This window comes from Crotalus tigris, unplaced genomic scaffold (genome assembly GCF_016545835.1).
Source record: "Crotalus tigris isolate CLP2741 ecotype Arizona unplaced genomic scaffold, ASM1654583v1 scf7180000018931.1341448, whole genome shotgun sequence".
Classification (NCBI taxonomy): domain Eukaryota; kingdom Metazoa; phylum Chordata; class Lepidosauria; order Squamata; family Viperidae; genus Crotalus; species Crotalus tigris.
The window spans coordinates 110,769-122,824 of NW_024097280.1; the positions used below are offsets into that span (position 1 = coordinate 110,769).

The following is a 12,056-nucleotide window of genomic DNA, read 5'->3' on the forward strand; positions in this document are numbered from 1 at the left end:
GATGGAAGCCAGGAGGAAAGGACAGAGCCAGAATGCCCTTCTTATTCTTCGCAGATTGTATTTCCATCACTGGGACACCTCGGTTAATTATTGATTGTTATAATGATTTATTTATGCCACACCGTCAGTTTACACGGTACATTGCAACGTATATATACAGTATGTACATAAAAAAGAAAAATCTTTGTCCCCAAGGTGCATACAGTCTAGTTAACGATGGAAAGAAGCTGCAGAAGGGGAAAAAAGGGGTTTTTAAAAAATGTCAGCCCACGCAGTTCAGAGCTGTAAGAACAATGGCTTAATTTCAGCAATGGGAGTGCTGCTGCAGAGTTCAGGGAAAGGTAGCAGGAGAGCCAATGGTTCAGAGGATGGATGTAGAAGGGACGGAAAGAGAATAATATTGAAAGAGAAAAACTCGGGAACCTTCTTTTTCTTATTTGCATACAAAGTCTGAACATAGATCCGTCATCATTTTCGCTCCCCAAAGCCCTCAGAGACACTTTCATACTGAGCTGTGATCATTCTTATTGCCACAAGACACCGAGAAGCCCCACAGGCAACTAGTGCTCCCTCCCTCCCTCCAACAGGAGAGCATTAAAAATGGCAGCAGCAACACATACACACCCACCCACTCAAATTTACCGATTTGGTGCTTTAGAAACACATCACAGCAATTCATAAAACGGAAGGGTCACCCTAGCAGCATTCTTGTGCTCCATCATTTCACTGATTCATGAACAGTGAAATGAAATTTGGGGACAGAACAAGCATCAGGAGGACCCAGCGATGAGGAGGGGGAAAAAATCCTTCCCCTGCCCACTTCTTCTCTCTTCATTTCAGAGGGATAAAACTGGACTCACAAGTTTTGAGCTGCTCTACATTTGAGCCAGAAATGAATCACTGAGTTGTTAAATAAAAAGCATCATTGTGGGGGGGGGGTCACAAGGGAACACAGAGCTGATCCTGGAGCAACATGAATTTATTTATTTATATTTTATTTCTTTATTCAAGTTCTATAGCCGCTCATCTCAGTCAATGACTTTGAGCAACTTACCTGCTATGTATAGAAGCAGCTACAGAATTTATAGAGGCAGACTAATCCTATCTGTAGAAGGGCCAGGGAAAAACAAGAAACTGTAAACCAATGGCCAATTATAACCAATAGCTACATTTATACCTCTATGTGGAAAGAGAATGAGAAACCATACCTTTTATTAATCCTTTATCAATCAGTTACTGATATTATTTCTCAAGGATCTCTTTAGTGTGGGACTCAAACACAGCTCATTGCCTGCCCTGGCAATGGCATTTCATGGCTGAACAAAGACTAGAACGGTCAAAGTCTCTCAATGCCTTTCCAATTCTTACTATTTTGCTGCAGTTCACTACAGGCAGTCCTCATTTAGTGGCCACAATTGGGACTGGTGACCTTGTCATTAAATAAAGTGGTTGTTAAGTGAAACTACAACTGTCCTTACAGACTTACTTCAGCTTTCCTTTGCTTTACAGGCCTCGTGAGGATTGGTCACAAAGTTACCTTTTCATTGCCATCGTAATTGTGAACAGATGCTAAATGAGGCATTCGCTGAACAAGAATGGCAGGTTTAAATATTGGACTGGAAAATGTCTGTGGAGATTCTCAGTTGTCTAGGTCGTGGTTGTCCCAAAGAGGCTTTTTCATGAGGCAACTGGACTTTCTTGTTTTTCTTTGAAGACGTTTCGCTTCTCGTCCAAGAAGCTTCTTCAGCTCTGACTGGATTGGTAGGGAATGGAAGGATTTGTACTCCTTGCAGACAGCTGGTCATTTGCATTCTTTTAGAGAGTTGTTGAGACCACCTGGAGGTTTATCTGTGTCGTCAGGGTCACCTGAGTAACAAATGGGTGTGGAGCCTTCTTGGAACTGCGGAAAGGACTGTATTGTAGACTGGAGATAGGTGATATCGTATCCCTCCCCTTCTGTTGAGAGAGGGCTGTTTAATTTTGACATAGGTGGCCTCTTTGACCCCTCTTTCAAACCCAGCGGCCCTCTCTGTCCAAAATGTGGACTTTGCTGTCTTCCAAAAGTGGACTTTGTCTTTTAAATGCAGATGGACTGTTGAATCTTGTCCTGATGGGTTTGTCCTCCTATGTTGTGCCGTGCATTTATGAAGTGGTTGTTTTAGTTTCCACAATGTACAGATCTGCACATGGCTCACTGCATTGTACTGCATATACCACATTGCTCAGCTGGGACTGAGTAGGAAAAACCTCATGCAGTGGAGTTTGTGTTTTCTTATAGCTTGCTTGAAATGTTGGGCTTTTTACATTGTGTAACTGGCTCCCTCCTCCAAATCCTACATACAGCTGCTCATTTTTCACTAACTAAGCCTGGGCGTAGAAGGCAATGATGCTGTTATGACAGGTCTCCCCAGCCTGGAAACCTAACCAATGTGTGGACTTGTTGCTTGGCATCATGGATAGTGAATTTGGGGAACTAAAAAAGTCCTCCAATTTGGGGAGCACTTAGATTGAGAAAGGCTGTGCTACGGGATTTCAATGCAGAGGAAGAAGGGAAAAAAATAAGTCAGATTAGAACAGTCTCCATTTAACTTGGGGCCTTCTGGATATATAGGATTACAATTCTCATCTAGCACAGCCAGCATGGTCAAAGAGCAGGAGTGATGAAAAAAAGCTGCAATTTGATAACATCCAAAGGGCTACAATAGTTCTTTATCTTTGTTCTATAAATTTCTTTTCAAAACTATTCTTTAAGGATCTAGCACTTTTCAATCTGTTTTTTTTTTTTGTGTGTGTGTGTGTGTTTGTGTGCGTATGTTAGAGGTTCATTGGGCTCTTCAGGAAAATGAACACATCTCAAAAGGCTGCTTACTGATGCTTTTGTACAACATCTGCTTCAAAAGGAGGGATAGCGAGACCCAACAGTCCACCAACACCTACTAGGTGGGAAATCAGAGCACAGGTCTGAATCTTATCTAACACTTAAGGAAATTATGGGAAATCATAAGGCTCTCCTTCATAGAGAAATCAACAGAAAAAAAAAAGAATCCTGCAGAAATGTGAATGAAATACCCTGAACTAACTTAGGAAGTGAATAAATAAAGGCGTTAGGCAATATATTTAAGCTTGGGTTGGACCAGAACATAGCCTGCATGAACGAGCTTCCTTCAAGTTTGTTACCTGGGATCAAAAAATGAAGCGGGAGACACCGAGGTAAACTTTTCTTCACTGTAGGGCATCCTGAATCTGTGAAAACTTATCTTAGAGAACCAACATACGGCAAGAGAAGATGCTGTTCTTTTTCCCAAGCAGTTCATAACCTGACAAAGTGCTTTAAAAAGACTTTTTTTCTATGCCTTTCAATATACACTTGCGATGTAATTTCAAGGCTTTTTTTAATGTAGTGTTTAGTGGAAATGAAACTTTTTGATGGAACCGCACACTGAAGGGCAGATCTGTTTGAAGGCAACCAAACTGTGGCCCTGGCATTTTAGCACCATAATATTTCAAGGACAGGATGAGAAAGATTTGCTATCAACAAGGCAAGGGATCAGCCCCTCACAATGGGATGTAGCCTAGATAATAGCTGCTTGTTTCTGGCATTTACAGCAGAAGCAAAGGGTCACAGCAAGTATTAACAAGTTTGGCCATGAAGCTGTAATGGCAACCAGCGTGGTTTCTCAATGATATAACTGCGTCAAGACAATCCTCCTCCTTCAGTCCAGGAGATCTAGGAGCAAGCAGGCCTAATGTGACAATTTGCCACTCTGTAATATAACAGAGCACTTCAGTGTTGATATACTGGTTTTATTTTTTTTAAAAAAGGAGAAAGCTTAGCTCCATTATGAAAATGAAAGGAAGTTTAAACACCCACGCACATCCACACGGACACTTTTGTGTGTAAGACATGTACATTTGTAATATATAACTGGCTTTATAAATCAGTAGGAATAAAGGAGGTGGTAGGAAAAATAAGATTTCAGACATATTGGACATACTCTTTTTTTTTTCTTTTACAAGATTCCCAAATCCCCTGACTAGAAATGCAAAATGATGGTGGGAATGGGCTTGAAATAATCAAAAGTAAATGTTTTTTAGCACCACGCCAGGTCCAGAACACTACTACATTAGAATTAATTTTGCCTATACAAAATCCATTTCTATGCAACTTCCTTTGTTTCAGCAGCCTGGCTTTATGCCAACAGAAGACTCTTTCTATTGTTGCTGTTGCCCAGTTGGGAGTTGGAAATTTTTTGTACTCTACTTCAAGTTAAGAGATCTACTAGCAGAGCCAAATCTACCTTCTACTCACCCTCATTTTGGGCCATCCAGTCAACTCTCTGCCTGAGGTGGGAAACACAGGGCTAGAGCATGTACTTACAGACTAAGCACCTGGGTAGACATCTGGCTAATTGGAACTCCAGGAAAGCCAAACCGAACTGTAGCCTTCATGACTAATCCATCCATAATCCCAACTGTGGTCTCCAACAAAAACCACTTACGAAATTAATTTTACTAGACAATGTATTGGCATGCAATAGCATGCATCATCATCATCCCAGACAGCAAATCCTGACTGGAGCAGATGAGGTTTATTTATTTACTTGTGCTTTACATTTCTAAACTGCCCACCTCCCTCAGACAGATTAAAGATTATAGATTAAACATAGGATAAAGCTTAGGGCCTTTTCTTGGAATGTAGGTAAATCACAGGATTAAACACATAAAACAAACTGGAACATCCATGTATGTAAACAGTGAACCTTGGAGTGCAAAATTCAAGAACTGAAAGATGAGGAGACCTTTTGTTTCATACATCAAGTTTCCAGAGGTATCCGATCATAAAAGTTTGTAAGCAGAAACATGAATAACTATCTTGGCCTTTTCCAGTGAGGTTGTCCTTAAGAAGGTAGATTAGGGATTATTTACTTGAACAGTATGCTATTGTCAGAGGAATGAATTTATAGCCAAGGGAAAGAAGAATGTAATTCTCCTGTTTGTGTGCCCATAACTATGTGGACATGAATCCGTTTATTTTTTTCTGTATTAATTCTGGAGCATTAAGAGGAGCTATCCTGGATGAAACCAGCCACATACTTTGCCCCATCTGAAGCAAAAAAAAAAAAAAAAGAGCTGGAAAGGAGTCCAAAAGCAGAACATGTAGTGGCAAGATAGCTGTAATTCCCGGCAACTAGCATTCAGACTAGATATCAGATGTTTGCGGTTAGCATATATGCTATTGTTTTGGCCTCTAGATGTTTGAGCCTATCTGCTTCAGAATAGTGCAGGTTAGGCTGGGTAAAAGTGGTGGGAGATGTAGCTTTAGCAATCAGGAAAAAATGGGAAACCTTCCATATAATATTAATAAACAAGGCACTTGAAAATCCATCCTGTTTGTAGATCAATACACTGCATGTACCACTTAGTTGGTGGATTGTGGATAACAATATGTTGATTTGCAATGTACTCTCTGGACTAGAGATTTGAGCGTGTACTAATAGTCTAGGCATGTCTGAGATAAAAAAAACGTTGATTGTGTTTGTAAAATACAATCATAAAGTATCAAAACTAACTAGTACCATACTGTCGTTACTGTTAGCAGAGAATGCTGCATATAGTACAAATATAAGTAAAATTTACTAAAAATGTCAAATATTATAATAATATAATATAATATAATAATATAATATAATATAATATAATATAATATAATATAGTCAAAGCCATGGTTGTAGAAAGCGATAGTGAAAGAAGTCATAGCTTACAAGTTCATCTGATGATGGCCATGGCAAAGAAAGACTGTAACTTGGAATGTAAAGGAATACATGGTAAGGAACATGAATTAATGATTAAAAAGAAGGAACAATGTATGGTGTATATCTGTGAAACTAAGGAAGGGGAAGGATGCAATAGATCTGAATAAGGATGTGGTCTGTGGAAAGGCGCTGATGAATAAATGCAAAAGGGTAGGTTAATTATGAATGAAAGAGCTAAAGTGTATGTCAGAAAGTATGAAATAGTGCTTTTAGCATGTTACAGGTTTCAGATGCAAGTAAAACTTTAGAGTTTGGTGACAACTGCATGTTATGCTCCAATGAATTATGAGAATGGCAAGACCAAAGATTTAAAGAAAACTTGTGCAATATTCAAATTGAAAATAATGAAGGGGAAAAGTTTTCCGTTAAGTGACATGAATGTTTTGGTAGGAACAAGAAAAAAAAAATACAGAAAAAAGGATGGTGCCATTCAGAGAAGATTGTTGATCTTGGTAAACGGTTGCTCAGAAAAAGGACTACGCAGATCGCTTTTGGATACATGGTTTGTTTCAAATACAAATTTTAAACAGAGCTCTGTTTATTCATACATGGAATGAATATAAATCTTAAAGGATTGAGAGAAAATTAGTGAAGGATACAAGGGTGATGAGAGATTCAGAATGTGGGACAAGCACTTTTTGGTAGAAAAAAGGTAGATTTTGAGGAAAAATAGATATGGAACACAATGAAAGATGGGAAAGAAGTAAGAGTGGAAAATAAGACAGCAGGAAGAGAATGTAGCAGCCATTATGAAAAAGTACTAGAAGAATGATTAATTTCTCAGTAGAATGAACAGGATGTGAATATAAGGAATGTGGAGTGTCCTTTAAAATAAATATGTTACTGAGTACTGCATCACGGAAGCATGTGGAGTTATGCTACTAGAAGTATAAAGAAGAGTGCCTGGTAAAATTATGACATAAAGGAGATTGTGTTTGGGAAAAAATACATATAAGAGAGTGATTGCTGCAAAAAATGAAGATGAAAGAAATATGCTGTATAATGCATATGTAGAAAATCAGATAATGGCAGAGAATACATCCAAAGAGAGCTTGACACAGTTAAGAGTCAGAGGAAGTGCAGAATAATTTTGATAGCAAAATATATCTTTTGAAAATGAGTAAAAAGTGTTAAACAAAAGGGCCTACAACTTAATAATAATAATAATAATAATAATAATATCATTTGCCTGTAAGCAAAAACTGGTGGGATCATAAAATAGAGAAAGTCATAGAAAATGATAAAATTAAACTGCTCTGGGACTTCAGAATTCAAACAGACAAGCACCTGCAACATAACACCCCAGACTTAACAAATGTCGATAAGAAAGACAAAAAAGTCTGGATAGTGGACGTGGCAGTGCCTGGAGATAGCAGAATAGACGAGAAAGAACTGGAGAAGATAACAAAATACAAAGACCTACAAATAGAAATAGAAAGGCTGTGGCAAAAGCAAGCAAGGGTAGTACCAATAGTCATAGGCTCCTTGGGTGCAATTCCAAAACAACTGGAGCACCACTTGAACACCATTGGCATTGACAAATTCGCTATTAGTCAATTGCAAAAGGCAGCCTTATTAGGAAATGCTTCCATCCTGCGACGATATCTGTAATACCATCAAACATCCACATCTGCCTATCCCAGGTCCTGGGTAAGGACTCGATAGGTAGACAAAATGCCAAATCCAGTCTGAACATCTGGCTGACTGTGCGATGACCCATAATAATAATAATAATAATAATAATAATAATAATAATAATAATAATAATAATAATAAGAATAAAAAGTTGGAAGGGACCTTGAAGGTCATCTAGTCCAACCCCTGCTCAGGCAGGAAACCCTATACCATTTCGGACAAATGGCTGTCCAGTTTCTTCTTAAAAACTTCCAGTGTTGGCGCATTCACCGCTTCTAGAGGTAAGTTGTTCCACTGGTTAATTGTTTTAATTGTCAGGAAGTTTTTCCTTAGTTCTTAATTGCTTCTCTCTTTGAATGACTGAGATTAAGAATAAAAGTGATGACTTAATTTGGGAAGAAACTGAAGGGAGGAAATGCTGGAAGGTGTATTTGAGAGACTTAAGTGAAAATAGTAATACATTGCAGAATTGAATTGATATAGATGCTATATATGTTAGTGTTAAAAAATTGGGGAAAAAGAAGTAAGATTGAGAAAATGTTGAAAAATGAAAAAGCAGCAGCTGTAGACAGTGTACTCTAACTGGAGACATTTTATGCTTTTCTAGCTTTTAAAAACTCTGTTCTTTCAGAAAACATATACAAACTGATATGTGTGAAGTCATCTGTGCTAGAAGGGCTTTTATTGATTCTTTTTATTTTTTATTATTTTCATAATTCACTTATAGTTATCTTATATCAGATTATACGGTAGCAGTAAATAAATCTCATAAATAAATGTTAAAATATTATTGTGGCTTGATTATTTAACATGTGAAGACTGCATCTGCTTAATGATAGGAAGAATGACATTTTTTCCCCACATAAAGGGAAAGGTTGCAAACGTTAAAGTTGTTAAAGTGTGACTGGGAAGACATTTAGTAAAATTCTAAATGAAAAGGTATGAGAAATATCATTGAGAAAAAATTGTAAATGCATGTAGCTTTATGCCTTGCAGGTGGTACAGTACACAGATCAAATTTTTGCTTTTTGATAGGTCATTCAGAATGGTGTGAATGTGTTTTGGGCAGAGAGGTATGAGCCACTGGAGTGCCAGCCTCAGAAGTCAGCAGAGAATCAGCTACCGATGGCTGAATCAGCAGAAAAATCAGTGGAAACAGGTGCTGAAGAAGTCAGGTGATGAAGATCAAAACCCTGGTATAAAACCCAGTTCCATGATGGATTGGAATCTGCATCTGGCCTGTTTAAGAGCTGGCATCAGCGGTCATGCTTCCCTATATTTTCTGGAGCATTGCATGCACTTGTATGGACAACACCATGCCTTTGTAATTTACTGCAGAACTACTTACCAGTAAACTCCTTGTAAATCAACCAGGCATATGTGGTATAAGTCTGAAACAGAATAAAATGTGAGAATGTCTATGGGTGATTTAGAGAAAGTGGATGATATAATAAGTGGGCTTCAATTATGAAGTAAAACAAACATCTAATAATATAGAAGAAAATATGAAATACTTATTCAACATTGATCATGGACTAAGGCAAAGATGGTTGATTGCATCTGTGGATAAATGTATAAGTAATGCATGTGATGACATCAGGAGTATGCTAGTTGAGAATGTGAAATGTAAATATAGATTTTATACAGATGATGCCATCTTGCTGACTAGACCCAAATGATTTGCAGAAAAATGCTGACAGACAAAATGGCAGGCATAGGAATGTTTTAGTAACAATGGAGTGAGAAGGGCACGTAAGGAGAAAAATAAAAGCTGAAGTTTGTGGGAATGAGTTATGAAGAACCACGTACAGTATAGCAAAACATGACTAAAAGATAGGGGGTCAAGATAAACAGGTGATGAATATATGTAGATTAAGTACAAAAATAAGTGATTAGTATACAAGAAGTACATTGTGGTAGCTTGGTTATATAGTAAGAATGGATGTGAATCAAATTAAAAATGAATAGAGGAATGAGCTGATAAGAGGAAGTCCCAGAAAACCATTATTTGTTATGGTAAGAGAGGTAAGAGATTTAGAGAACAAAACAAGCATCATATGGATATGGTGAAAAACAAAGGTGCTTTGTAAGATAGAGAGATATGGAGAGTTATTTAGCTATCTTTGTTATCTCATGTTTTTAATTTATTTGATTTCCAGCTTATTCCTTTTCTGGCCTTTGCATAATACTCCTTGCTTTGAAAGTGACTAGTACTAAAAGTTATTTGTATATGTATGCCCTTTCAGGATAACTGAGTGTTTTCTCCCAAAGAGTTCTGCCTAATAGTTACGATGATCACATAATGTGCTGTTGGTTCTGTTGCGGTTTTATGGACATTTATTGGGTATCAAGAAGAATGGCTTTTCTGTTGAGACTCCCATCCTGAGAAACAGCCTTTCCTCAGAGGATTTCCGTTATTAAAGTCAAGATGCCTAGTGAAAAATCATTTTTAATTCACATTTTATTCATCGTGGCATTTTTGACATTTAATGATATTACAGCGATTTATAGCCAGTGATAATTTTATCAGTTCTATTATTCCCTTATTTAATTTGCACAGCTGCCCATCTCACATACATGACTCTGGATGGCTCAGTTATGCTGTCTTTCTTGAATGTTAACATTAAACTGGGCCTGAAGATGTTTTTCCTAATTACTCGCAGGATTACCTTCCCTGAATTTGCCTTGTCAAGTTCCTAGGTATCATGACACCTTGTGACAACCAATGCCCCACTTCCCGGTTAAATATGGAAACACAGTACGGCCAGTAGTGGTTCTTTCTACTACCTCTCCTCAGCTTCTTGCACTATTTCAACGGCAAAAGGAAGACTTTTATTTTCATCTCCTCAGCTGCAGTATTCAACTGAAAAGACCAATCCCCGTTTTTGCAGATAATTTACAACAGGGAATGATCTTACTAGAGGCTGAGAATACAGCAAAGGGAGAATATATTTTTCTATCTAACCTTTGGGAGGGGCAGAGGAATCTTAAATATAAGGGGTTTATTTCTTCTTTTAGATACATCAGGGCGTTCTTCTGAAGACTTCTTGGGTAAACTACGAGGGGCGAAAAAGCTCGGACGTGGCAAAGCTTTCTCACAAGAGAAGGCCTGTTATGAAACCAGGTGGAGCCGGGCTTGCCCGCACGAAGCACTCACTCCTCTCCACCGCATACCAAGGGAACGAGCTTCCCCCCGCGTGACCCAGACAAGCCACGTGGCCACAAAACCCAGCCTGGCAGCTCCCGGCACTGCTGTTACATTCCTTTCCTCGCGAACAACTAGAGGCCGGGGGCGGGGCTTCTCCAAGGCAAAGGCCAATCAGAGACCGAGAAGGAGCCCAGCAAAACAAACCAGCGATCCGAGCCGCTTATGGGAAGAGACGGAGGCGTGGGAAGATGTGTTGGTGCGCGGTTTGCGCAAAGACAACCCCCCCCCCTTCCCTCCCGGTTTCTGATGGACTTTTTAGGGAATGGAGGCGGCTATTCATCCCCCCCCCGCTTGTTTTGGGGGAAAAGCTGTAAGTCTTCTGCTGCAAAGGCCCCGTCCTCTTGGCGTCACGGCTTAGACTGGGCAGCTTCAAGCCAAACAAAGAAAATGACTGTAGCTTGCAAGAAGCCACAAGTCTCATCACGTCCTGCCTTCTCCCACATATAAACGCCAAATCGTGCGAACCTCGAAGGTTCTTCGCAGTTACATTTAGGGTTTGGGGGGAGGCGGGGGGGGGGAGGAGGAGGGAGACTTTTGGCGTACCAAAATGGATACCGAAGTTAGATTAGTAGAAAAGGAGCGAAAGATCACAGGCAGCGAATTTCTCCAGCAGTTAAACAGGAAGAAAAGATTTGGGGTGTCCCAACACCGAACAGTTCATGTATTTATAAAGGAAACGGGGAGATCGATGTGAAACAGAGGTTAAGAGTTTTCAAGCTAACCGGGTTAGAAAATCCCTTTTTCAACGAGTGTTCTTCCCAACTGCCTGCTTTTTGTGCTGCAAGTTCAGAGTTAAAGGCCCACTGAAGCCTTTCGTACATTTTCTCTCCCCTTTCATGCAGGGAAAAGTGAAAACCTGCGTAACCACAGCCTCCTGTTTTTATTTTGATTTCTGTCCCGACAGGAAGTACAGTTGATTAAAAACTCCTGAACTCAAGAGAGGAAGGGAGGGGTGTCCCCCTCCCCAAATACACCCCAAATCTGATGCTTCCGAGCAATAACAAAGATAAAGCAAGGAGGAAAGAAAACTGAAAAGCCCTTTCCCAGTACAGAAGACGTCTCTTACCCAGAGAGCAACCAGCTGGTCCACTAATCTTTTAGTAACAACAATAACAGCCTTCAAGCCAGCTGAGGGAGGCGGAGGCCGGTGAAGCTCTAAGTGCTGCCGGGAGTTGTAGTTCTCTTTCCTCGCTCATAAATTAAAGATGAGCGAAGAGGTAAGATTCAAGTTGTCACAGAGAGCCGAGAGAACGCCTGGGATTGTGGGATTGGTAGTTCTGAAGCCCAGTGAGACAAGGGGAAATAGTGCTAGTGGGACTCCAAGTTCCAGGGAGCACTTTGGTCTCAGGGAGATGGGAAGCAGTTCACGGGGAAAGAAAATAAATTATTTACAAGGGACT

General features: G+C 39.5%; 1 protein-coding gene across 3 annotated transcripts in view; it reads right to left on the minus strand.

The window, feature by feature from the left end:
• CALCOCO1 (calcium binding and coiled-coil domain 1) overlaps positions 1-11,854 on the minus strand; it is a 34,735-nt gene extending 22,881 nt beyond the window's left edge. Inside the window, exons 1-2 of one of the 3 annotated variants that reach the window (XM_039357573.1) lie at positions 11,723-11,853; positions 8,797-8,839 (exon numbers count right to left, since the gene is read on the minus strand). The gene's annotated coding sequence lies outside the window, so the exon portion shown is untranslated. Of the gene's footprint in view, positions 1-8,796; positions 8,840-11,722 lie in introns of all 3 variants that reach the window. The other 2 variants (XM_039357575.1, XM_039357574.1) reach the window with 2 other exon arrangements.
• Positions 11,855-12,056: the final 202 nt, after the last annotated feature.